The sequence below is a fragment of the Physeter macrocephalus genome, chromosome 5, assembly GCF_002837175.3.
Source record: "Physeter macrocephalus isolate SW-GA chromosome 5, ASM283717v5, whole genome shotgun sequence".
Classification (NCBI taxonomy): domain Eukaryota; kingdom Metazoa; phylum Chordata; class Mammalia; order Artiodactyla; family Physeteridae; genus Physeter; species Physeter macrocephalus.
In genome coordinates this window covers 4,820,603-4,846,613 of record NC_041218.1, presented here as the reverse complement: position 1 = coordinate 4,846,613, position 26,011 = coordinate 4,820,603, and the positions used below count along the sequence as shown (strand labels likewise).

At 48.0% G+C, this 26,011-nt stretch overlaps 1 protein-coding gene across 4 annotated transcripts in view; it reads left to right on the top strand.

Moving 5' to 3' along the window:
• ACTR3B (actin related protein 3B) overlaps positions 1 to 23,979 on the top strand; it is a 112,214-nt gene extending 88,235 nt beyond the window's left edge. The window contains exons 10-12 of one of the 4 annotated variants that reach the window (XR_008617299.1): positions 21,168 to 21,223; positions 21,780 to 21,966; positions 23,233 to 23,979. The gene's annotated coding sequence lies outside the window, so the exon portion shown is untranslated. The remainder of the gene's footprint in view (positions 1 to 21,167; positions 21,224 to 21,779; positions 21,967 to 23,232) is intronic. The other 3 variants (XR_008617300.1, XR_003679673.2, XR_003679674.2) reach the window with 3 other exon arrangements.
• The last annotated feature ends 2,032 nt before the right edge of the window (positions 23,980 to 26,011 follow it).

Sequence of the window (26,011 nt, the reverse complement as noted above, 5' to 3'; positions counted from 1 at the left end):
CTCTTTTCTTTGATCTTAGCCTAAGGAAATAGGACACTTTCCTGGAAGATGCTCGTTGCTGGCTTTTAATTCCCCATGAACACAGATGATTCTGTCTTACTCGGCCTGTTGAGACTGGGAATGAGGTGATAGAAATAACTAGAAGAATCCTTCATTTTTATCTTATACTATCAATCTCCTTCCTCATTCCCCTTTCCCTCTGCCTACTGTTTAAAGCAAATAAAACAAATTAAAACAAAGCACCTGTGTGAGTCTCCCAGGGCTGCTGGCACAAACTATCACAAACCGGGTTGCTTAAAGAACAGACATCTATTCTTTCCCAGTTCTGGAGGCTGGAAGTCCAAGATCAAGGTGTTGGCAGGGCCAGGCTCCCTCTTCTGGCTTCTGGTGGTGGCCATCGTCCTTGGCCTTTCTTGGGTCGCAGCTGCATCACTCCAGCTTCTGTCTCTGCCACCCCATGGCCACCTGCCCTCTGGTGTCTGTCTTCACATGGCTTTCTCCTGCATCTCTTCTCCTTTTCTTTTTCTTTTTTTTTTTTGCTGAGCTGTGCGACTTGTGAGATCTTAGTTCCCTGACCAGGGATTGAACCCGGGGCCATGGCAGAGAAAGCACTGAGTCCTAACCACTTTACGCCAGGGAATTCCCTCTTCTCCCCTTCTTTTTTTTTTTCTTTCTTTCTTTCTTTTTTATTGATGTATAGTTGACTTACAATATTATGTAAGTTACAGGTGTACAATATAGGGATATACAATTATTTTGGTCAATCCCAAACTCTCTAACTATCCCTCCCCCTGACCCTTCCCCCCGGTAACCATAAGTTCTCTGAGTCTGCGTGTCTGTTTCTGTTTTGTAAATAAGTTCATTTGTATTATTATTATTTTTTAGATTCTGCATATGTGATATCATATGATATGTCTATTTTTCTGTCTGACTTACTTCACTCAGTATGACAATCTCTAGGTCCATCCATGTTGCTGCCAGTGGCATTATTTCATTCTTTTTAATGGCTGAGTAATATTCCATTGTATATATGTACCACAACTTCTTTATCCATTCCTCTGTCGATGGACATTTAGGTTGCTTCCATGTCTTGGTTATTGTAAACAGCGCTGCAATGAACACTGGGGTGCATGTATCCTTTCAGACCATGTTTTTCTCTGGGTATATGTCCAGGAGTGGACAGGACTGCAGGATCATATGGTAGCTCTATTTTTAGTTTTTAAAGGAACCTCCATACTGTAATCCATAGTGGCTGTACCAACTTATATTCCCACCAACAGTGTAGGAGGGTTCCCTTCTCTCCACACCCTCTCCAGCATTTGTTGTTTGTAGATTTTTTGATGATGGCCATTCTGACCGGTGTGAGGTGATACCTCATTGTAGTTTTGATTTGCATGTCTCTAATAATTAGCAATGTTGACCATCTTTTCATGTGCCTCTTGTCCATCTGTATGTCTTCTTTGGATAAATGTCTATTTAGGTCTTCTGCCCATTTTTTGCTTGGGTTGTTTGTTTTGATGATATTAAGCCTCATGAGCTGTTTGTAAATTTTGGAGACTAATCCCTTGTTGGTCACATCATTTGCAAATATTTTCTCCCAACCTGTGGGTTGTCTTTTCCTTTTGTTTATGGTTTCCTTTGCTGTGCAAAAACTTTTGAGTTTAATTAGGTCCCATTCATTTATTTTTGCTTTTACTTCCATTACTCTGGGAGACGGATCAAAAAAGGTATTGCTGCGATTTATGTCAGAGAGTGTTCTGCCTATGTTTTCCTCCAAGAGTTTTATAGTGTCTGGTCTCACATTTAGGTCTTTAATCAATTTTGAGTTTACTTGTGTGTATGGGGTTAAAGAATGTTCTAATTTCATTTTTTTACATGTAGCTGTGCAGTTTTCCAGCACCATCTGTAACTGAAGACACGAGAGATTCAGTTTCCTGTTGACCACATGAGAAATGAAATCACTTATGTTACAGGGAAGTGGGGAGAATCGAATAAGGTAACACGTAGAAGTGCTCTGTTGGCTGTCTGCACAATCACTGTTGTTATGATGGTGTCTAAAATTTTGCAGACGTCTGTGTAAAGGAGCATCATTCGTGGAGCATTTGTTGACCAAAATAGTGGGTGGTAAGATATGGCTGCTGTTCTAAACATTTGCAATGCTGATGCAGAGACAAGACATCCACATGACATCCTAAATAGCACAGGGTCATGTGTAAGTGCTGGAGGATGCTAGGGGTCAGGAGCTCCAGTCAGCCCGGGCTGAGCATCTGTGGTGATCTGCAAGGGTGACCTAATCGTTCAGACCCAGTGGGAGGGGTATCAGAGGACTCACCAGGAAGGCTGGGTGCACAGATTTGATTGAGAAGATTAGAACACGATGGAGGAGCGGGTAGTCAGTTTCTCTGAAATTCTAATTAGGGGTAGCAATTGGGATCTGTAGTTTTTTCTTCTGTGCCGTCTCAACAAAGCCAATTAAGTCTTATCGCATCTATACATCACCACGTGTACAGGCCATAAGCAGGAGAAGGCCTATTTAGCTTGTTGCCTTTTGGCTTTTAATGGAACATCAATTTATTCCTGTGTATTAAGCTCTTAGTGTGTATTGGATATTGCCTTCCATTTTTCCGTCAAATCCCTCTCCCACTTCCCCTTTCTCAGGCATCAGGGAGGAGTCTCTTGTGACTTTAAAAATGGTGAACGCAGGACCTCCAGGAAGTAGAGGAATGAACCGGGTGCTCACTAGACGTATGTTGGACCCTCCCAGAACTTTCCGATTGAGTTATTAAATTCCTCAAGGTTTTAAAATTCTACAATCAAGCATCAACTTTATTAAATTCCACAGTCTGTTAAGAAGTGGTCCCATTTAGGAATATTACTCAGCCATAAAAAAGAATGAAATAATGCCATTTGCAGCTCCATGGATGGACCTAGAGGTGATCGTACTAAGTGAAGTAAGTCAGACAGAGAAAGACAAATATCATACAATGCCATTTATGTGTGGAATCTAAAATAAAACATAGATGAACTTATCTGTGAAACAGAATCAGACTCACAGACATAGAGAACAGACTTGTGGTTGCCAAGGGGGAGAGGGGCTGGGGGAGGGGTGGGGTGGGAGTTTGGGGTCAGCAGTTGCAAACTATTATATAGAGAATGGATAAACAACAAGGTCCTACTGTAGAGCACAGGGAACTACATTCAATATCCTGTGATAAACCATAATGGAAAAGAATATGAAAAGAGAATGTATATATATGTTTAACTGAATCACTTTGCTGTACAGCAGAAATTAGCAGAACATTGTAAATCAACTACACTTCACTAAAAAAAATAAACAAAGAAGTCAGACCCCAAAGAAATGGTCCTATTGAGAACCTAATGGCATAAGCCTTGTTCAAAGTGTACCCAAAGGCATTGGCAGATTAGATGAGCAGCCCTCTCAAACAGGGAAGGAAGAGTCATGGTACCTGTGATGGTTATTTTATGTGTCCACTTGGTTGGCCTCTGGTGCCCAGTTGTTTGGCCAAACACTAGTCTAGATGTTACCATGAAGGTATTTTGTAGATGTGATTCACATCTACGATCAGCTGACATTAAGGAGATCACCCTCCCTAATGTGGTTGGGCCTGCATCCCATCAACTGAAGGCTTTAAGAGCAAAAACTGGGGGTTTCTGGGGAAGAAGGCATTCTGCCGCAAGCCTGTTAACATAGACGTCCTGCCTGAGTTTCCAGCTTGCCTGGCTGCCCTGCAGATTTCAGACTCAAGACTGTAACACCAGCTCTTTCCTGACTTCCTAAATGGTCAGCCAACACTCGATAAGTTTCAGATGCACCAAGTCCCTCCAATCATGTGAGCCAATTCCTTAAAATAAATCCCTCTCTGGCCCCTGCCCTCACATCCATGCACATCTCCTATTGGACCTGCTGTTGGAGCCCCGACTGACACACCTGACCTCCAACCCCCTCTCTCGGGCTCAGGGCATCCTTGGGAAATGGCTGGCAATGCTCTTTCCTCCCGAGCCCGGACCCGGCCTTAGAATCACCCAGAGGATACTAGAGAGGGAACCTGTTTGCTTTCTAATTCTAGGAGACATTCTTCATGGGTGTTGACTAATAAATCAGTAATTGCTCTCATATTAAGCACCAGTTAATTAATTTTTCAGCTAATGTTTGTGGGCTTCTGATGCCACAGTACTCTGTTTAACATTAAGGTATAAGAGATGGACAAGGTACAGAGCGTGGAAAGATCTGGGCTGAGCTGGGAGCTCTTGGGGGCAGAGGCAAGGGAGTGGCCAGGGCAGGGAGGCATCGCCAGTTCCCATGACCTCCACCACCCACTCACTACCTTTGATAAACCGCAGATACGGGAGGGAGGCAAGGCAGGATGCATGACGGGCAGACGGGGTGGGGGGGGGACCGCGTAGGCACCTGTGAGCTTGAAGCCAGAGAAGCCTGGGTTCACAGCGTCAGAGGACGCGCCCACCCCATCGTCAAATGACCTCTTCGAGCCAACTAGATATTTCGTGACAGCAGTCACTGGGTGATGAGGGAGTCGAGTCTTTAAGCAGAAAGGACAGCGGGCCAAGGAGAGTGTAGAAAGCAGCGATCGTGCTGTGCTCTGGCGTGTGGGAGGCTACAGAGGTTGGGGGGGGATCTGACTGAAATAAAAAATGATGCCCGTAATAAAGGAGGAGGAGCTTTGAAATGAATAGCAGCCCAAGATGGGAGGTTAATTTTTTAAGTGTTTTCTAACACGAAAAATGTAGCAAATCAATTCCGACCATTAGGAAGTCGTGAAGACCTTGTAAGAAGAGCTTATTGCCAAAGGCAGATAAGGGAATTCGTGGTGGGTCTGAAGGCCTGGATACATGTGTCCCCAGGCATTAAGGGAATCGGCTGGCTTGCCTTTGGAACCCAAGTCGTCATCTTTGAAATATCTCAGGGAACGTGCAGAGAAAGCCAATCTGGGTGAGGAAGCTGCATTCCCACCCCCACTGCGCCCTCACCCGGCCCAGCCCGGCGGCTCTGATAGGGCATCGAGGGGCGTGTGGTAACGAGCTGGGTCTGCGTCCATCTCATGCTCCTGGGACGCGCTGACCTCCTGGATGGTGGCTGCCGACTGCTGGCAGATGTGATGGGGCCGCTGCAAACGTGGACGGGAAGCCAAGGACTCGGGAGCCTGGACACACGGGGAGCTCCTGGGACTGGAAGAAGTGAACAGTGGGTCTTGGATCATCACACGTCACAAACCAGGAACATTTGGACCGCGGGCTGCTAGCTCCTGTGGGTTTTTGGGTCTAAAGCACAGACTCATGAAAATTCCCTCTTAATCTTTTTTTTCCTTAATAAGTAATTTTTTTTTCATTTTTAAATAATATCTTTTATTGAAGTATAGTTGATTTACAACGTTGTGTTAATTTCTGCTGTACAGCAGAGTGATTCAGTTATATATATATATATATATACACATTCTTTTTCATATTCTTTTCCATTAGAGTTTATCACAGGATATTGAACATAGTTCCCTGTGCTCTACAGTAGGACCTTGTTGTTTATCCATCCTACGTATAATAGTTTGCCTCTGCTAATCCCAACCTCACACTCCATCCTTCCCCCAACCTCCTCCCCCTTCCCCTTAATCTTAAGTTGTTCAAGCACACCATTTAAACACGGGTAAATGACCTTGGCCTCTAGCTTTGACGTCCTTCCTTCCTCTTCAGCACAAATCCTGCTTCAGCTTCTGGACCCCTGACATTGCTTCTGAGCCCTCTTCACGGCCATCTCTGCCTGATTCACCTCCCTGTGGGTTTACTGCTCAACTCTCGAGCTATACGTTAAATGCCTTGATGGTTGCAATCGTACTCTACTTTGTAAAATTCAATAATAAATAGTAATGATAGCCATAGGTAGCATTTACAGTGTGCCAGGTCCGTACATGGATCCATTTAATCCTATTATAAGTGAGGACAGGCCCTGCATCTACTGAGTGTTTGCTGTGTGCCAGACACTGAACCAGGCCATTCACCGTAGTTTGCTTATATCATCCTCAGATCTACAGAGGGCCTAGTGTGTTGTTTTTTTAAAAATTGAAGTAAAGTTGATTTACAATGTGTGTTAGTTTCAGGTGTACAGCAAAGTGATTCAGTTATACATATATATACACATATCAATTTTTTCAGATTCTTTTCCATTATAGGTTATTATAAAATATTGAGTAGAGTTTGCTGTGCTATACAGTAAGTCCTTGCTGTTTATCTGTTTTATATATAGTAGTCTGTGTATATGTTCATCCCAAACTCCTCATTTATTCCTCCCCCCCCCTTCCTCTTTGGGAACCATAAGTGTGGGTCTATTTCTGTTTTGTATATAAGTTCACTTGTAACTTTTTTGTTTTTTTTATATTCCACATCTAAGCGATACCATATGATATTTATCTTTCTTTGTCTGGGCCTAGTGTTCTTATTCTCATTTTACAGATGAACAAACAAAGAGGTGGGCTGGGGCCTCGTCAAGCAGGGAGCAAGTGGAGGAGGAGGAGAACTTAAATATACCAGGTCCTCGACCCAGAGCCGCAGACCGCCAGTCCCCAGGGGCCTCCAGAATGGCAAGGCCACACAGTTCTGTCGTGCGATCCCCTCAGTCTGAGGAACTTTGTTACGACAGCCCTAGCAAACGAATACAGTATTCATGGCTCAGATCCTCAGAAACGCTGGTGCCCCCAAGCCACCTCCAGCGGCCTGTGTGCTGACGGACCACAGCAGCCTGTGATCCGTGGAGTCACATGCTGGGCTGCTTCGCAGAACCTTCCATGAACTTTCTCCTTGAATTGACTGGCGATTCAGGGGGTGGAGCGTTCTCAATATCTGCCCAACTAGCTTGGAAAAGAGGAAGAAGACTAGAACTTTGCTTAAGCCTAGAACAAATATCTTCCCTTGGATGCCATCTGATGCCTTTTATTTAAAAATTTTTTTGACTTTTTAAATATCATTTTAAAGGGTGCACTCCATTTACAGTAATTACAAAATATTGGCTCTATTCCCCGTGTTGTACAATACATCCTCGTGGCCTGTCTTTCACTCAGTAGTTTGCACGTCCCACTCCCCCACCCCTATGTTGCCCCTCCCCTCCCTCTCCCCACTGGTAACCACTAGTTTGTTCTCCATATCTGTGAGTCCTGCTTCTTTTTCGTTATATTCACCGGTTGGTTGTATTTTTTAGAGTCCACATATAAGTGATGTCATACAGTATTTGTCTTTCTCTGTCTGACTTATTTCATGTAGCACAACACCAATAATAATAATAATAATAATAATGACATGGATTGGTTTAAGCACTTACACTCTGCCAGGCACGGTTCTAAATGCTTTCTGTGATCAGTTCCTCTAATTCTGACAAAACCTTGTGAATTGCTATTGTCATGCCCTGTTTTTACAGATGGTCAAACAGAAGCATGAAGAGGCACTTGTTGACTAGCATATACTTAATAAACAACGTTGATTTTATTTTTTTGCACCTGAAAGGCCTTAAAGATTAGTATTTGGTTTTTGTTTTCACTATTCAGATAAAATAATTCTGGCCCTCATCTCCAAAATTTGTGGGAGGTTTGGCATCTCATTGATATTATGATGATTTTGTGGGCCGAGGGGGATATATACTCACATTTTTCCATTCATAGAAGTTGAAAATACTTATTTTAAAATTAGGGATGGTGATAGAAAGGAAGCTGGGTGGAGACAATTAAGAACTTGGAAAGCCAGCTCAAGTAATCTGCCATATTCATATTCTTCAGTACCTTGCCCCAGCGAAAACATAAGCTATGCTGTACGTAATGAGATACAGTTCACATTTGGATTAAGGGATGGGTTTGCCAGGAAGCTGACTGGGGTGCTGATCTAGAATATATATTTAGGGCTTCCCTGGTGGCGCAGTGGTTGAGAGTCCGCCTGCCGATGCAGGGGACACGGGTTCGTGCCCCGGTCCGGGAAGATCCCACATGCCGCGGAGCGGCTGGGCCCGTGAGCCGTGGCCGCTGAGCCTGCGCGTCCGGGGCCTGTGCTCCGCAGCGGGAGAGGCCACAGCAGTGAGAGGCCCACGTACCGCAATAAATAAATAAATAAAAATAGAATATATATTTAGACAATATTTAAGTAACTCAGAAACACAGTACCCACTTCCCCGTATCCTGACATAATGAACAAAATGTAAATTATTAGCCCCATTCCTGCGATAGTAGACTCATAAAAAAATTCATTGCCGTCCACTCCAAATAGGGTAAAATGTTATATGACGCTCAAGGCATTTAATGAATGTCTTATTTGGAATATAAAGAGATATAATATGTTGACTAATAGAAAAGTCATTTCTTTCCACCTTTGCTAAATATACGCTGGTCGAATGTTAAAGACTTGCTCTGAAGGGGCATCATAGTCCTGATTTTCTGGGCAGAACTTCGTTTCTCTGTCTAGCTCTGTTTTACAGTGCGCTGGGCTGGCCTCCGGCAGTGTCTGTTGATGTGCCCTCTTACCTCTCTTTCTGTACACCTTCCACATTCTGAGACCGCCCATTGCTATTCCTCACATACCTGGCTTCCTACAGCTGCTTTTGTGACCCTGAAGATTGCCCCAGTCAGCTTTCATATGGGGTCACCAGAAAAAAATACAGGACACCCAGTTAAATGGAAATTTCTGATAAATAATGTTTTAGTATAACTATATCCCATGCAATATTGGCAGCGCATTCCAGACATTGTATGGGACAAACTTATACTAAAAAGTTATTCATTGTTTACCTTAAACTTTGTTACATCTGGCAACTTTCCTTGCCCTGGTAGACCTCAGTAGTGATTTTGAGTAATTTCTTGGTAGAAAGGTGTGTGTGTGTATGTGTGTTTGTGGTGGAAGTGTATAAATGACGGCTTGATTGGGTCAGTTAATCTTTGGTTTATAATTTAACAACAAAATCATCTCTTAGTGAAAACAAGAATATAAATGGTAAGCCCACTGTACAGAATGTCCTGTACACGACATCACTGGACACTTGGACGGTGCTTGTGAGAGGCGTGTCTCTTTTCCTTTATCCGTGGGCACACAAGAAGCTCAAGAGCCTGTTCTCCGCATCCTCCTTCTCCAAACCATAGGAAGCTTTCTTTTGGTTCAACCCACTCATGTCTTCCATTAATTAGTACATAACGGTGTTGAAAAGACCTGAGCTGAAAATCTGGAGGCCACGATTTCAATCCTGAGTCCTCACTTATTAATTGTGTGAACCTCAGTGTATTTCTTAACCTCTGACCCTCAGTTTTGTGGTCCCCAAACGGAGGATGTAAATTGAGCTGTCGAGGTTGCCGGGAGGTGGAAAGCTGATAGGGATGCGAGAGTGTGAGATGGGCCATCTCTGGGTACTTGGTCCTTCGCTCTCTTCCCTGTCTTTGCTCTCCGACTGCTGAGGTTTCCGGGGATTGGGGGCGCGTCACCCGTCAAGATGTGTGATTCCGGATCTGCCCGCGGTCAGGCTGACCCTTGGAAGCAGGTTTCCAGGCCGCGTGTCCCATAGGCGGACACCAGAGGGCGCCCCAGCACCGCCGACCGCTCTGGTCCCGGGCGGCTCGCGGATTCAGGCTCCGGGCTGAGCGCCGAGTGTGCGGGGCCCCGCGTGGCTGCAAAGTGCTGCGCTCACGGTCCATCCTCAGAGGGCCGTTCCGAGCTGAAATCCGAGGGAAGGGAGGACAGATTACATGCATTAACCCTTCCAGGTTATTTAAAAACCTTATCACAGCACGGAGTGCTAACGAACCAAATGGGATTTGGGTGACAGAGAGCAAACTATTTTACGATTTTACCTTCAGAGAGAGTGTGCCCCTAAAACCCTCTTGGCTCTTTGGAAACAAGAACTCAGAGCCAAGGGCCAAGCCTGGGTCCAAGGGCGCCCCCCCCTCCCTTGCTGGCCGCACACCCAGCTTTCTCACTGTGCGGAATTCACCCGGGAGGTGGACCCAGACGCCTGAACCCAGGAGGGCTGAGGCGACTGTCACCAAATCCTCGTGCTGGGGGGTCCAGGAGCCTCCCTGTCTCAGGGCTATAGTTTTTTTCTGTCCTTCTCTCTCTGTCTCTCTATCTCTCTCACCCCCCCCCCATGCCTCACCCGCCAGAAGCCACAAATCAGAGGGGGGCAAGGGGCTGCACCCCAACTGAAGGATTGACCCCGATGGTGAGAAGGAGGTCAGCTCAGCACAGGAGTTAGTGTGCACGATGGCGATTCTAAATAAGGAAGAGGAAATAAGATCAGTACTCACTGCTTAAGAAGGCATGAAGGTGTGTCATCCATTTAAGAAAGCTTTTAGCTTAAAATGGATAAAACAAGGTTTTGGTGAATGAATAAATAGAACTAATTGAGTCATCTAGAAATTTTATGTAAGGGACCATAGCTGAGAAGTTGCTGTGTTGATTGGTAAAGACAAAGGTCCTCTGTACTTTGCCGGCTTTAATGGATGGTAAGGATGAAAACGTTTCCGCGGTGCCTCTGGGAGCGAGTGTTTTCAGGGAGCGGGCACGGGTGGGCGTGTGGGGATGGAGAGACGGCAGGAGGGTCCCCCCCCCCCACCTCCATCCGCCCGAGGTGCTTCCCCCTCCTCTCCCTTCTCCATCCATCCCCTGTTTCTAACATCCGCTTTGTACTGTGGTGTGTCAGCCTGGATCATAGAAACCCCATCCTTCACTTGCTACACCCAAGGCGCCCACCGCCGCGCTGACGGGCTGGAGCTGCCTTACCCTTCTCACCTTGAATGCGCAGGTGCCCAGAAGGAGGTATTCAGCACCTTCTCGACCCTGGAGATTTTGTAGTCTTATTAGGAAAACTATATGCGTTAATATGTGATCAAGGTTAAGCCTCTGATCTATCTACAAATGCTGCAGGATTTCAGAGGAGGAATGAGAGTGAAAAGATGGTGTTTGGCTGGGCTTTCGCCCCTCCCTGGAGGGGAGCCCAGGTGGGGTGCTGGAGCCGGCATTGTTCTCAGTCGGAGAGATTGGGGGCGAGCCGCATTGCACCCCACCAGCAGGATGATGTAGAGAAATGACCGTCCTTTACACAAGGTGCTTTTTATCTGACAGGAGAGCTGAGAACACAAACGCCACTTCTCAGAGAACAGACAGTGCGCCAAGGTATGGGACAGTGATCCAACCTGGCTGTTTCACTTGTCTTCATAGGAGTCTAAGATTGACCAGCAGATTTAACTGAAGTTCTTTCAAAAGAGCATCTAATCCACACCAGGTTTTAAATACGAAAACCAGAACGTTTAGTGGGCTATGGTCTACGGACTTTTATGCCATATACACATCTTAGGCACAGAGCTATGGCTTTTGAAATACATACAGCACTGCCTGATCTATGCCCTTGGGTTGTGCAGTCTTGTCCTTGGCGATCTGGAGAAATTGGAAGGTTGTTCATCACCAGCAGGCTGTGGGCAGCACGGGAGATAAGAGGTCTGCAGAGCTCCTTGCGGCCACAGGGGACACGTTGGACAGCGGGGTGGAGTAGTAGTTCTATTGTCCTAAAGACAATGGGAGATGAGGAGATCCCTTACTTGTAGGATATTTAATTCAAGGCAACCAAAATTTGTTAGATGCCCTTTCTAGAGATAGTGTGCCTAGTAGTGAGTGAGAGTCGGACTGTTCCCTCAGGGAGTGTGGTGGATGCTGCGATACACCACATGTATCCCCCCCCCCGCCCCCCGCAGTGATGAAGGTCTTAGCTCCAGCAGACACCTCTCAGCCGGCAGCCCCCATGGGGGTGCCTGGGCCGCAGAGAGCCTCCCCAAGGTCACATCCATTTCCCGAACACCTGTTCTCCCGCCCACTCCCCCTCCAGTGACTCGCTGAAGTGGGGGCAGGGGGGTAACAGAGTCACTGCCCTCTGGCCTCAACTTGGATCAACTCTGAAGGGTGGTCCCTGGCTCACAGCCTCCACCCAGGGTCAGCTGAAGTCTTATTTAGACTGCATCGGGCTTGACCCCTCCCTCTTCCCAGTGCTCCCCTTTCCTTCCTTTCTCCATCCCCAACCCATCCCCGTCTCCATCCCCATCTCCAACCCATCCCTGTCTCCATCTCAGTCTCTATCTCCATCTCAGAGTTGGCCTCCAGGACCCATTCTGACAAAGTGGCTTATGGTTTCACAAAGGAGACAGCCCTGTGATCACGTGATGGCTGTGCGGTCTGCTAGTGCAGAGGTGTGCACGCCAGAGAATAGGGAGAGAGGAATTTCCCCTCTTGGGGGGCGGTGGTCACATCAACCTGAAACTTTATTACTTTTAAGGATGTAGGAGTTCCCCAGGTGGCCTTGAATGAAGAGGCAAAGGCTCAGAGACTGGTGAGCAGAGAGAGGTGAGCAGTTCAGCCAGAGGTTGGGATGGCCCGGCACGAGGAGGGCGTGGAGAGACCAGGCAGGACCCATGGAGCCCTGGGTGCCATGCTCGGGGCTTCACCCTGTAGCCAGTGGAGGCCATGAAAGGACTGCAAGCAGCAGAGGAATGTGAGCATATTTCTCTGTAAGAAAGACCATTATTGTAGCACAGCATGAACTGGGGGTGGGAAGGCAGGGTTCCCACCGAGAGCTGGAGGCCCCAGATCACTCCTCTCTGCTGATTCAAATGCCTCCGGGCCTCTAAGATACAACTGGGATGCCATCTCCTGTGAATGGGCGTCTCCTTTCCTTAATGCTACCAGACCCCCTGGTGTGTATCACACAACTCCACACGTTCTCCTGTGGATTCCCGTGCAGCCCGTGTAAGTCCATCAGTCGTGGGGTGTGCCATTGGGCATAGGATATGCCAGTGGTTCTAGGGTGCGCCATATTTCAGGCTGCCTCTGCTCTCTGGACCAGATCACACTCTGACTTCTTTTAATCACAGTGAGAGAGAAATTTTAAGACACCAAGATATAGAAACCGGCTCATGTGTTTGGAAGGCCCTGTATGTTCTACCAAGGGCAGTGGTCGGAGAGTTTCCAGCTTGTTCTGCTTTTCGGCCCTGCCTCCGGGGTGGGGAGGGCACTTAGAATTGTCTGAGCAGGGACTCCCCTGGCGGTCCAGTGGTTAGGACTTCGCCTTCCAACGCAGACGGTGCGGGTTCGATCCCTGGTCGGGGAGCTAAGATCCCACATGCCTCGCAGCCAAAAAACCAAAACATAAAACAGAAGCAGTCTTGTAGCAAATTCAATAAGGCTTTAAAAATGGTCCATATAAAATAAAATCTTTAAAAAAGAGTTGTGTGAGGAGCGCAGTGCCCCGGGGGTGCACACAGAGGCACAGGGAACAACGGCAGAGGGGCTTTCTCACAGGACGGGCAGACAGAAGCCTGGCCCCCTCGTCAGCAACACCACGAAGGGCTTCTCTCCATTTCTGTCACGTTTTTAGCCATTAGAGACTGGAGGTGAAAACCAAGGACAACCTCTTTACCTTATTCGGAGCACAAAGGGTGCACCTCTCTCTAATCTGTGACTTTTCTCGGGGGAGAGATTGTTGATGTTGGGGAAATCCAATTACCACTTTCTTTTCTCTCTAAACTGTACATACCAGAAAGAACATGCAAGCAGGGTTTCCTTCCTCAGGGCCGGTAATTAGGAGATAAGCATGTGTTCGTATTTTCTGTTGGATGAGGGCCTGTCTTCCTGGAGAAGGCTGGTACCTGGGTGGACCTTGCCGTCAGCTCTGTTGGTGTCACTTGCTCCAGGAGGGAGGGAAAAGGATTACGTAGCAGTTGGGGGGGGAGTTCCGTCCCTTCTGGGAGTTTTCCAAGCAGTTACCATTATATGATTTATTTCATCTTCCAATTTTATTGAGGACCTATTATATGCCAGTGTATGAGTCTCCTAGGCCTGCCACAAAAAACTGCCACAGACTGTGTGGTTTAAACAACTCAGATTTATTGTCTCCTAGTTCTGGAGGTGGGAAGTCCCAGATCAAGGTGTCTGCTGGGTTGGTTCCTTCAGAGGCCTCTCTCTCCTCAGCTTGTAGACACGTGTCTTGATCTTCACATAAATGCATGTCTGCCTGTCTTGTATGCACGTCTGACTCTGTGTTCGAATTTCCCCCTTTGATAAGGACACCAGCCATCTTGGATGAGGGCTCCCCTACTGACCTCATTTTAACTTGATTTGGTCTGTAAAGACCCTATTTCCAAATAAGACCATGTCATGAGGTACTGGGGTCAGGGCTGCGAAATACGCATTTCAGGGAGGACCCAGTTCGATCCCCAACAGCTGGCGGGGTGTGAAGTCCTTCTTTCCCCTTTGCCCCATGTTTGGGGGTGTCTTGGTCTATATTTATATCTATGCCTAAATCCATATAATTTGCAAGAGCGTACGCATGCTTCCCCAAACCATGCAAGTGACGTGTGGAATTTTGTTCCTGTAACAAGTCAGCATCGTGACCCAAAAGCCCAGGAAGAGAGAAGCGGACGCCGGGTGGCCAGCACTGCCGGGCTGCCGGCCTGGCCTCTGCCCACAGATGCACATGCGCGGCCAGAGTCTCCCTCATAAAGGACGTCCCTCCCTTGGACCTTAATTTCTCTCTGGAGCTGGAGGCCCCGTGCTCAGCGCCTCTGCTCCAAGCTCTTAAGCATGACCCAGATCACTCTTTTGTGTCCTTTCCAGAATTAAAAACACCTTCTCGGTCAAGCCTGCAGTCCATGACATCTTTTCTGGTGGCAAAAAGTAAACCACGTCTGACATCTGTGATTCTAACGCGCGCTCTGTGCCGTGCAGCCCCTCCCCCGCCTTCTCCAGGGAGCCCGCTTGGGGCTGAGCCGCCCGGCTCCCCAGCGAGGACCCAGCGTGGACCGGGCTTCCCCGCAGGTCTCCCCCACGGGAGGGGGAGGGGGTGGGGGCAGCCGCCGAAGGCGAGGGGCGCCCCAGGGGAGGGGGAGGGGGTGGGGGCAGCCGCCGAAGGCGAGGGGCGCGTGGAGCTTTAGGGGTAAGTTGCGGATTTTCTTGCAGACATTTTGGCAACTGTCTGCCAGTGTAATTTAAATGGTTTTCTTTTCTTCTTTTTAAAAATTTATTTATTTATTTATGGCTGTGTTGGGTCTCCGTCGCTGCGCGCGGGCTTTCTCTAGTTGCGGCGAGCGGGGGCTGCTCTTTGTTGCGGCGCGCGGGCTTCTCATTGCCGTGGCTTCTCTTGTTGCGGAGCACGGGCTCTAGGCGCGCGGGCTTCAGTAGTTGTGGCACGCGGGTTCAGTAGTTGTGGCTTGCGGGCTGTAGAGCGCAGGCTCAGTAGTTGTGGTGCACGGGCTTAGTTGCTCCACAGTATGTGGGATCTTCCTGGACCAGGGCTCGAACCTGTGTCCCCTGCATTGGCAGGCGGATTCTCAACCACTGCGCCACCAGGGAAGCCCCTAAACTGTTTTAAAAAATTAAATCCTGTCCAAAGTTTCCAGTTTAGAGCCGCAGACGGTGTGTTGGTTTCAAGCTGTTTTTCAGGATGATCTACTCAGAACTGGATCTGTAAGAAGCAGCCAGGCCGAGCTGGGAGGGCAGGCCAGGCGCGGGAGTGAAGTCAGCCGTGTGTGCCTAGCTCCCGCCCCATCCATCACCCGCAGCCCCAGGACCCTGGGGGCCACTGGCAGCGTCAGAGAAGCTCACAGAGTCTGCGTTTCTGACCAGACTGTGCGTCTACTTGACCAGCTCTCAGATAAGACAACCATGCAGCTTCCTTGTAGAGTTACATCCTTCTAGCATCTTCTATTGGAAATCTCTGAAGGGATTCTGAGAACAGACAGCTTCTTGGTGCAAAGATTCTCATCAGACTGTTTATTCCCTCTCTGCCCATGAAGTATGACGGGAATAAAATTAGAGCCGATCGTGTGTCTGGCTACAGTCACCTGGTTAAAGCACTCAGGCATTGGGCAGTTGTCACTCAGAAGGTGGTTTCAGAGACCCTCCCCCCCGACAAAGCCACCGAAGAGCATGTTTCCCACTGTCCCCTCTTGTGCATTCGTTATTTTATTTATGTCCCTAAAAATGGCCACCAGGTTCCCTGAGTCTCCATCACTGTATTTGCTTCTACTCTTGAGGAGGGAGAGGGACAGTGTGATGGGGAAGCGGAGGTCGTGGCGGGGGGAGGCGACCTGAAAGTGGCGTGTGAGATGGAGAAGGCCTCGGGGCACCTGGTGGTGAGGGATGTGTGCTGGGAACCAGTGATGTGCTCCGGAGGCCGGAGGGGCAGGGCTGGTAGGGGAGGGAACGGGGGAGGGCAGGTGCCCAGGGGAGGTCGAGCCCTGCCACCCTCGGGGTGGGGAGATGGGCCTTGGGGAATCTGCAGGCAGCTGCGGGGCAGGGGATGGGAGGACGGGGTTGAGGGGGCTCGTGGTGACGTGGTGAAGAAAGGGAGGGTTTTCTCCAGCTTTGGCCCTGCCGGAGCTCCTGGACCCTCGCCGGGTGGCTGGGCTCCCGGCCGCGGGCGGGTCAGCGTGTCCCCCATGCATGGGGCCTGCTTTTAAGTGCTCGCGTATTCCAGGAGGTCACGTTCAAAGCAGGCATGGACCACCATTCCGAAAATACAGTCCATGGATTCTCTTACTTTTGGGGAACAGTCGTACCCCATTGTGAGTTTGTGGCCGGTTATGAATGACGTGGAATGTGGAGGCTTCTCTCAACGGACCCCACGCCCTGAGCGACCCTGACATTCCCCACCCCAGGCCCCGGCTGGCTCACCTGCTCCAGGTCCTCTCCATCGCCTTTTCTGCCAAACCCCCCTGTCCCCCGTCCCCCGAGGATGTTGCTGGGTGGGTAGTTAGCCGTCTGACAGACTCGGGGCAACACTGACCTTCTGATCTGGGGTTCTGACATCAGGATTGTGACTTTGGACGTCAGCCCGTCTGCGAATTGGCTTTGGTTTCTCCGTGTTTCAATTGTCGTGTGCCGTGTCAGCCAACGCCTGGCTATTCCAAGAGTCCCATGTTGCCGGGTCTGTCTCCGTAACAGGGCCCTGGCTGGCCCTGACCTGCAGGGTGGCCCTGGGACTGAAACGCAGACACAGCTGGTCCTCGCTTTACGTGACAGGCGTGTTCCTGGAAAGCCACACATTGCAGCGGATTTTCCCATGAAAAGTAACGGCAGATGAGGCGGTCCTAGGTGTGTCCCTCTACATTTTTCTACTAACAATCAATATAACATTTCCCACCATTATTTGTAACAATAGCGTACGTTAAGTGACAATGAAAATACATAACACATAGCGTGGGCGCTAAGAGGTGGGGTTCTGGAGTGGGTCTGGGATCAAATTCCAACCTTTTCATTTCTGGTCAAGAGATCTATGGTGAGGTATTTCACCTCCTCTGTGCCTCACTGTCCCACCTGTCAGATGGAGGTCATAATAGTTGCTGAAGCAGCAACAGGGATGTCTGAGAATTCAGAAGGTACACATGCCTGGCTCATTGTAAGTGCTCCATAACTTTTAGTTAAAGGTGTTCCCTGTGAAACGAAAGGGATAAAGAAATATGCGTGTGGCTTCCTTTGGTTGTAGAGGTCTGTGGGGCTCGCTGGAAAGGCACAGACGACCCTGGAGAAGACGGGGGTGACTGGTGGTGGATGAAGGAGAACATCACAGAGAAAGGAAGCGGGAATGGATGGAGAGAAGGGCCACCGTGACGTCCCTGACACATCACCAAACAATGGTGTTGCACCGCTGGTGGGGATGTAAATTGGTGCAGCCGCTATGGAGAACAGTATGGAGGCCCCTGAAAAAACTAAAAACAGAGCTACCATATGATCCTACAATCCCACTCCTGGGCATATATCCAGACAAAACTCTAATTCAAAAAGACACACGCACCCCTATGTTCATAGCGGCACTGTTCACAATAGCCAAGACATGGAAGCAACCTAAATGTCCATCGACAGATGAATGGATAAAGGAGATGTGGTCCATATCTACAATGGAATATAAAAAAAGAATGAAATTTTGCCATTTGCAGCAACATGGTTGCAACTAGAAATTATCATACTAAGTGAAGCAAGTCAGAAAGAGTAAAAGACAAATACCATATGATACCACTTATATGTGGAATCTAAAGTATGACAGAAATGAACATATTTACAAAACAGAAACAGACTCAAAAAACACAGAGAACAGGCTTGTGGTTGCCAAGGGGGAAGGGAGAGGGGGAAGGAAGGACTGGGAGTGTGGGATTAGCAGATGCAAACTATTATACAGAGAATGGATAAACAACAAGGTGCTACTGTAGAGCACAGGGAACTGTATTCAGTATCCTGTGATAAACCATAACGATAAAGAATCTGAAAAAGAATGTGTGTATATGTATACCGGAACCAGTTTGCTATACACCAGAAATTAACACGACATTGTGAATCAACTATGATTCAAAAAAACAGCTGTGCTGCAGAAGGAGATGGTGCTGTGACTTCTTGCAGCTCCGACGCACCCACAGAGCCGAGATGAGGCCGCAGTCTCCTCGTCACGTGACTCCCTGGCCCCCTGACTCCCAGCAAAGGCTGCCCGATTGATTTCTCCTTGCTCACATCTCTTTATAACACCAAATTTAAATCAAAGAGAAAACCTTGTGTAATTTCCCGGAACCAGAGCTTCCTGAAGATTTCCTGACTTTTTGTCAGGCAGGCAGCAGGACAGGAGAGAAGCCAGTCCCACCCTGCAGCACTGGGAATCCCAGGAGCCGGGGACCACAGGAGCAGGAGGTCTCCCAGGGGTGAGGGCACGCCCAGGAGGGTTGTCACGCCCTAAGCACTGCAGCCCTGGCAGCTCCCCGCCGTCCTGCGGATCAGCCCACGTGCACGGGCTTCAGAGGATTCCAAAGCTTAAATGAAAACTGCCCAGCGAGTGGCGGACAGTTTACCATCCGATCCAAACGCCTCTCCCAGGGGCCTGTTGGCCAGGTGTGAGCTGTGAAGACTATTTCCCACTGCTTTCCAAAAAGAATGCTCACACTTCCATTTAAACTTTACTTGCATAGCTGGCAAGAAGAAAGATCTAGACCCGTAATCTGAGAGATTTTGTAAGCTAGCAAGAGAATGGATTCAGTTTACATAGAGGCAATTTTACTCAGAAGAGATTGGTTAGGTCAAAGTTACTGGGTTAATTAGAGCAAGTTGGTAAGTGAATTCAATTTTCTATGACAAACATTGTTCCTAACTCTAAGAAGACAGGCGTGATTTTCTGCAAAAGCATATTCTAAGATTTCTTCTAACATTGAAAGGGATCCTTGAGTTAGTCTAGGTTTAAGGTTATAGCTAGGTAATGAGGACAGATTCTCTGAAGATGGAGGCTGATAATGATCAGACATAGAGCATGTCCAATTTGACCTTAAAGGAAACTTTGTCCCCCTTGGCAGGGAATATATTTTGTTCTGCTGCAAAGCATGTGGCGGTAACATGAATGAACAAAGTGCAAGCGGCAAACAGGAGAATGTTTTCCATATCATGCAGAAGTCACCTTTTTATCAGTGATTTTTCCTAGCACGCAAACTAGTAAAAGAAGAGCACAAGAAGCTCCAACTAAGCAGAAGAAAAGGGAACAATAAAGATAAGAACAGAAATCAGTGACCTAGATGGCAGATAAACAAGAGAGAATATCAATGACACCGGAAGTTGCTTCTTGGAAAAGATCAACCAAATTGATAAATCTCTAGCAAGACTGATTGGGAAATAAAAAAGAGATAAGGCCCAAATTACCAGTGTGAGGAATAAGAGGGAAATATCCTACGTGATAAGGATAAGAGAATATTTTGAACAACGTATGCCAAAAAAATCTACAAATTCCACAACTTAGATAAAAATGGGTAAATTTCTTGAAAGACAAACTATCAAAACTCACCCAAGAAGGAGTAGATATACTGAATCACCCTGCATTTATTAAAAAATTGAATTTGTAACCTTCACATAAAGAAAACTATAGCCTTAGTGGTGAAGTCCACCAAAATTTAAGGAAGACGTAATACCAATTCTAAACAAACTTTCAGAAAACTGAAGAGGAGAGAATACTTTCCAAATCATTCTCTAAGTCCAGTATTACATCGCTACCCAAACCAGAAAAAGACAATACAGGAAAATAAAACCACAGACCAATAGACCTGATGAACTCAGATGTTCTTAACACAACTTTAGCAGTTTGAATCTAAAAATATATAAATATATAATACATCATGGCCAAAAGGGATTTATCCCAGGAATGTGAGACTGGCATTTAAAAATCAACATAATCCCATTTGTTTATTTTTTGCTTTTATTTCCTTTGCTTTGGGAGACAGGTTAAAAAACAAATTGCTATGGTTTATGCCAAAAGTGTTCTGCCTCTGTTCTAGTCTAGAAGTTTTATGGTTTCAGGTCTTACATTTAGGTCTTTAATCCGTACTAAAATCTCTTCGCAAACTCAGGAGAGAAGTGTGGAAGGCTGAAGAATGAGCGCCAAAGATGTCCAGCTCCTAATGCCTGGAACCTGTGGATGTTAAACCTTATATGGCAAAAGGGACGTTACGGATACGATTAAGTTAAGATCTTAAAATGGGGCAGTTACCGTGGATAATCTAGGTGGACCCTAAATGTATCCCAAATGTCCTTGTAAGAAGGAGCCAGAGGGAGACTATTAGGTTGCAGAAGGCAATGTGACAGTTGAAGCAGGTGCTATCCTGCTTGCTTTGAAGGTGAAGGCCGTTGCTGTGGCTCGTTCGAGAAGGAGTGAGCCCTTGCAGCTGGAGAAGGCAAGGGAACAGATTCTCCCCTAGAGCCTTGGACGGAGCGCGGCTTTAGCAGCACCTTGGTTTGAACCAGTCCTGGTTTTTGACTTCTAAACTCCAGAACCGTAAAAGAAGCTATGTGTGTTGTTTTAATTCACCGTTTGTGATAATTTGTTATAGCAGCCATAGGAAACGCATACAGGGAGAAAACTTTATATGAAAAAAAGCATCTGTCCAAGGCGGGGGACCCTGCAGTAGACAGCCTAGCTGTATTGGTTTGCTAGGGCTGCTGAACAAAGCACTGTAGACAGGGCGGCTTACACAAGAGCATTTGTCTTACAGGTCTGGAGGCAGAGCTCGAGGTGTTGGCAGGGCTGGTTTCTGAGGCTGGTTGGGAGAAGCTGTTCCAGGCCCCTCTCCTGGCTGCCGGTGGTTCGCTGGTAATCTTTGCTGTTCTTTGCCTTGTAGATATGCTGCCCGGACTACGTGACAGACCCAGTAAAGCCCTGGACACCACGGCACAGGTGAGTTTCCCTGGTTGGCAACAGTGTTGTCACACACTTGCTGGGAGTTGTGTGTCCCCTGTAACTGTCCTGGGAGGGACACCTGCAAGCATGGGGCTGGTTCCTCCACCCACGACCTTTTCTCATTGCTGGTTTTAATCTGTATCTTTTCTTTATCATAAACCATAGCCACGAGGATACCAGCTTTTCCTGAGTCCTGTGGATCCTTTTAGTGAATCATCAAGTTCGAGAGTAGTCTTGGGGACCCACTGACACAGATATATCACATAGACCCACACACACATCTTGGGTGAAAATGGAGTTCTTTAGGCAATGATGAACCTCTATAGTCTTTGCTGGGGTAGTGCATGATAATAATGTGTTTTGGGTGCTGAGAATGGAATGGGAGTGTCAAGAGAATTGGCCTTGGGTGCATCAGCTCTATGGTCCAAGTGATGCTCTGCCTTGGTCCTGCAGCAGAGGAAGAATGAGAGGGCTGAGGTTTGTTTCCCAGGTGATGCTGGCCACGTGGTCATCTATCAATGGGCTATAGGTATCTCTCTTCCTGTCCTGTGAGGCTTGGAGCTGACGTATGGATCCATAGAGAACTTGGTTCCTTCCCCCACTTGAGGACTCTGATGAAGTGCCGTGCTGCGGGTGTGAGATCTGCCTTCCCTGATGGCTGCGCAGAGGTGCTGGTGACGCAGCCTTGAGGCGTGAGGAGAAAATGCCCCGTGGGATGTGACTTTGATCAACGAGGGAAGGTACATGCAAGGAGCCAGCACCCTCTCACTTCCTTCCCAGATAAATGGTTCCAAGGTGCAGAGGTTCCTGACATTCCCATACCATCTCTTATGACTAAGCAGCTAGGTGTGTTCTTTGTGAAAGTGTAGCCAGCTCTGAAAAGCAGGACCTTTTATCTTCTTTCCCCTCTTCCCTCCCTCGTTCTCCTTTCCCTGTCGCTCTTGCTTCCTTGAGGTTGCACCTGCAATCCAACGTGAGCACGTCATCTTTGCTCAGGCTCTGTTATAGGGAATCTTGGCTAACACAGCATGCTATGATAATGGGATGGATTGAAGGAAGTTGTGGTGAATGGAATTTTGCAAAACAACTTGCCTTCCTTGAGAGAGGTGGCTCCGTCGTCTGAGTCATCACAGAGTGAGTGCCCCAGGGATGACCTGGGCTTGGCAAGTGGCTCAATGTTTCCCAGCTCTTCAGGGTATGAGAACACGTTTTTTTGTGTTTTTTTTTTAACATCTTTATTGGAGTATAACTGTTTTACAGTGGTGTGTCAGTTTCTGCTTTATAACAAAGTGAATCAGCTATACATATACATATGTTCCCATATCTCTTCCCTCTTGCGTCTCCCTCCCACCCTCCCTATCCCACCCCTCTAGGTGGTCACAAAGCACCGAGCTGGTCTCCCTGTGCTATAGTGTGTAGGTGTTCACGTATAACAATAACAGCTGAATGTTTAACATCGGTGCCAAAGTTCTTCTTTGCCTCTCCAGATGCACCCTCTGGCCTTCTCCATCTGTTCTGAGCCCTGAGAGGTTGCCCGATATTGACTCACCAGGTCCTGGGCCCTAGGCTCCCCGTGGGGGAGGGGAGAGCCCAGAGGAGGATGAGGTCGTGGTGTTAATTTCTCTGACCCCTTCTGCTGTGGAGCTGCGACTGGCCACAGCCCCTGCTCCTCCCGCAGCTGTGTCTCCTCTTTGGGGTCTGGTGACAGCCCCTCCCCTGCCCGCTCATCTACAGATGGAAGGCTCTCCACTCATCCTAGCTCTGGGGAGCGCCACCACCTTCTCCTGATCTCCCTGGATTAACAGTCATCTCGTTGAACTCCTCAATCACCCCCCTTGAGTGTCCGTTTATTTCCTTCTGGGACTTTGATATAGTCTATCTTGAGCCAACTCGTAAAGTCAGAAATGTATCTGTCGGAATGCGTTTAGTGCATCTATATTTTGTAAGTCACGATAGCGTCACGTATATTCCCCAAATTGTATGCACAATCATTACTATTTTTTCAGTGTGCAGTCAGCGATTGGTTTGAGTACAGATCCGGAGGCCCCTTGTAATTATTTCCCAGGCTCCCAGCAAGGACCCAGAGCTCTGAGCTTGGGAACCCCTGTCACAGATCGTTGGAAACTGAGTCATCAATCACCCTTGCCTCGAAAACCGCTTGTGACTTAAATGTCGTCGTCCCCAACCTGGCTACAACAGAACCACCTTCTGAGTTTCACCCCTGGTGATCAGTGACGTTTGAGATCAGGGGTTTGAGTAACTGAGAGCTCCCCTACGAGGACTATGCACTTTGAGTCATCAGACGTTGGCTCTTGGAAATAAAGTTCAGCAACGGGAGTGAACGGTTTACTAACGGTACCTTACATACGATCAGGGTGCACAGACTTTCCAGCACTTCCTCTCTTCCTGGATACACAAGAAATGTTTCCCAGCCCCATGGCAATAGCTAACCCCGGCCACTGGGCTGGGAACAGACGTGGGCTGGGTCACTTGGGGGGAGCAGGTAAAGCGGCTGGGGGTTCTCCGTGGGCTCTTCCCCTGACGCAGGGACTCTGATGTCACAGTCAAGTTGCGTCACAGTGAGCGAGCCATCCAGACCCTCAGCGCGCTTGGAGTGAGTGCAGAATAAACCTCGTTGGGATAGTCTGGAATTGATTCTAATTACAACGAAACCGGGCTCCTCCTAACTGATTTACCATTGCTGAGATATTGCTCAACCATGATTACTTGTAATTCTGAAACTATACTGCATCTTGGGGAAAGGCTTATAATACAAGGTTAAGTAAAACAGTCAGCCTACAAAATTGCATGTAGTTGATATATAGTCATTGAAAAATATACACGTGGCCCACGCTGGATAGACATGTATAATCACAACGAAACCGGGCTCCTCCTAACTGATTTACCATTGCTGAGATATTGCTCAGCCATGATTACTTGTAATTCTGAAACTATACTGCATCTTGGGAAAGGCTTATAATACAAGGTTAAGTAAAACAGTCAGCCTACAAAATTGCATGTAGCTGATATATAGTCATTGAAAAATATACACGTGGCCCACGCTGGATAGACATGTATAAAAGTGAAGGAAGTAGGCATTTCTTTATGGCAACGGCAAGATGAGTGGAATCTGCTGGTGGTCCCGTGGGTGGAGCTGGAGCTGGGAGGAGGGGCCCCGCCAGGCTGTGCAGCCCGAGCTGGTGGCAGCTGCCCTGGAAGAAGGCTGTTTGGGTGCCGTGCAGTTCTTGGAGGATTTGAATGAGGTACTTAGAGTGTAAATCTAGACTTTCAGATTGGTTATTTTCATGCTGTTCACATTTCCCATAATTATTATGTTTTTAAAAAATCACTTTTGGCTCTGTTCCATTTGATAACAGTACGCCTACAGCGGTGGTTCTCAACCTGGGACCAGCCAGTCTTGCCTCGGGGGACATCTAGCCACGTCGGGAGATGTTTTTGGCTGTCACGACTGGTTGGGGGGGGTGTTCTCTTGGTGGGTAGAGGCTGGGGAGGTGCCCACACCCTACAAGGCACAGGCAAGCCTGCAACCAAGAGCTGCCGGGCTTGTGTGCCAGCAGTGCTACGGGTGGAGCCTGGCCTGAGGGTAAAGGAGGAAGGGTTTCTGTCCCCTGCTGCTGCCCAGGGAGCCCACGACCTCAGGAAGGCACAGTTCGAGACCTCCAAGGGGAGGTGAAGGCTCGGGTGACCCCCACCGTGTGCAGCCAGCTCCCCATCCCCAGGGTCCCTCCGTCTGCCGCGAAGGGTTGCACTTGCTTTCTCAGGAGCTCTTTCTTCATTCCTCTCAGCCATCACACCTTTCTTCGGTGACAGGCAGGGCTGGGGGTACCCGGGAATGGCACGTTGCTGGGGAACAAGCAGAAAAGCTTATCTTTTAAAAAAAAATTTATTGAAGTCGAGTTGCTTTACAGTGTTGTGTTCATTTCTGCTGGACAGCAAAGTGACTCAGTGATACACATATATATTCTTTTTCATATTCTTTTTCTTTATGGTTTATCATAGGATAGTGAATACAGTTCCCCATGCTCTACAGTAGGACCTTGTTGTTTATCCATCCAACATATCATAGTTTGCAACAGCTAATCCCCAAATTCCAATCCATCCTTTCCCCACCCCCCCTCCCCCTTGGCAACCACAAGTCTGTTGTCTATGTCTGTGAGTCTGTTTCGGTTTCATAGATAGGTCTAAAATATGAGTTATAGGTCATATTCTATTATTATTATTTTAAATTAATTAATTAATTTTTGGCTGCACTGGGTCTTTGTTGCTGTGCGCGGGCTCTCTCTAGTCGCGGCGAGCGGGGGCTGCTCTTCATTGCGGTGCGCGGGCTTCTCATCGCGGTGGCTTCTCTTGTTGCGGAGCACGGGCTCTAGGCATGCGGGCTTCAGTAGTTGTGGCTCGCAGGCTCTAGAGTGCAGGCTCAGTAGTTGCGGCACGCGGGCTTAGGTGCTCCGCGGCATGTGGGATCTTCCCAGACCAGGGATCGAACCCCTGTCCCCTGCATTGGCAGACGGGTTCTTAACCACTGTGCCACCAGGGAAGTCCCCCGTGATAATTTTTAATAAATAATTAGTTGCGGCGCGCGGGCTTAGTTGCTCCGCGGCATGTGGGATCTTCCCGGGCCAGGGCTCGAACCCATGTCCCCTGAATTGGCAGGCGGATTCTTAACCACTGCGCCACCAGGGAAGTCCCACATGCCATATTTTGGATTCGACATATAAGTGATATCATACGGCATTTGTCAGGAAAGCTTAGCTTGACCTTGAT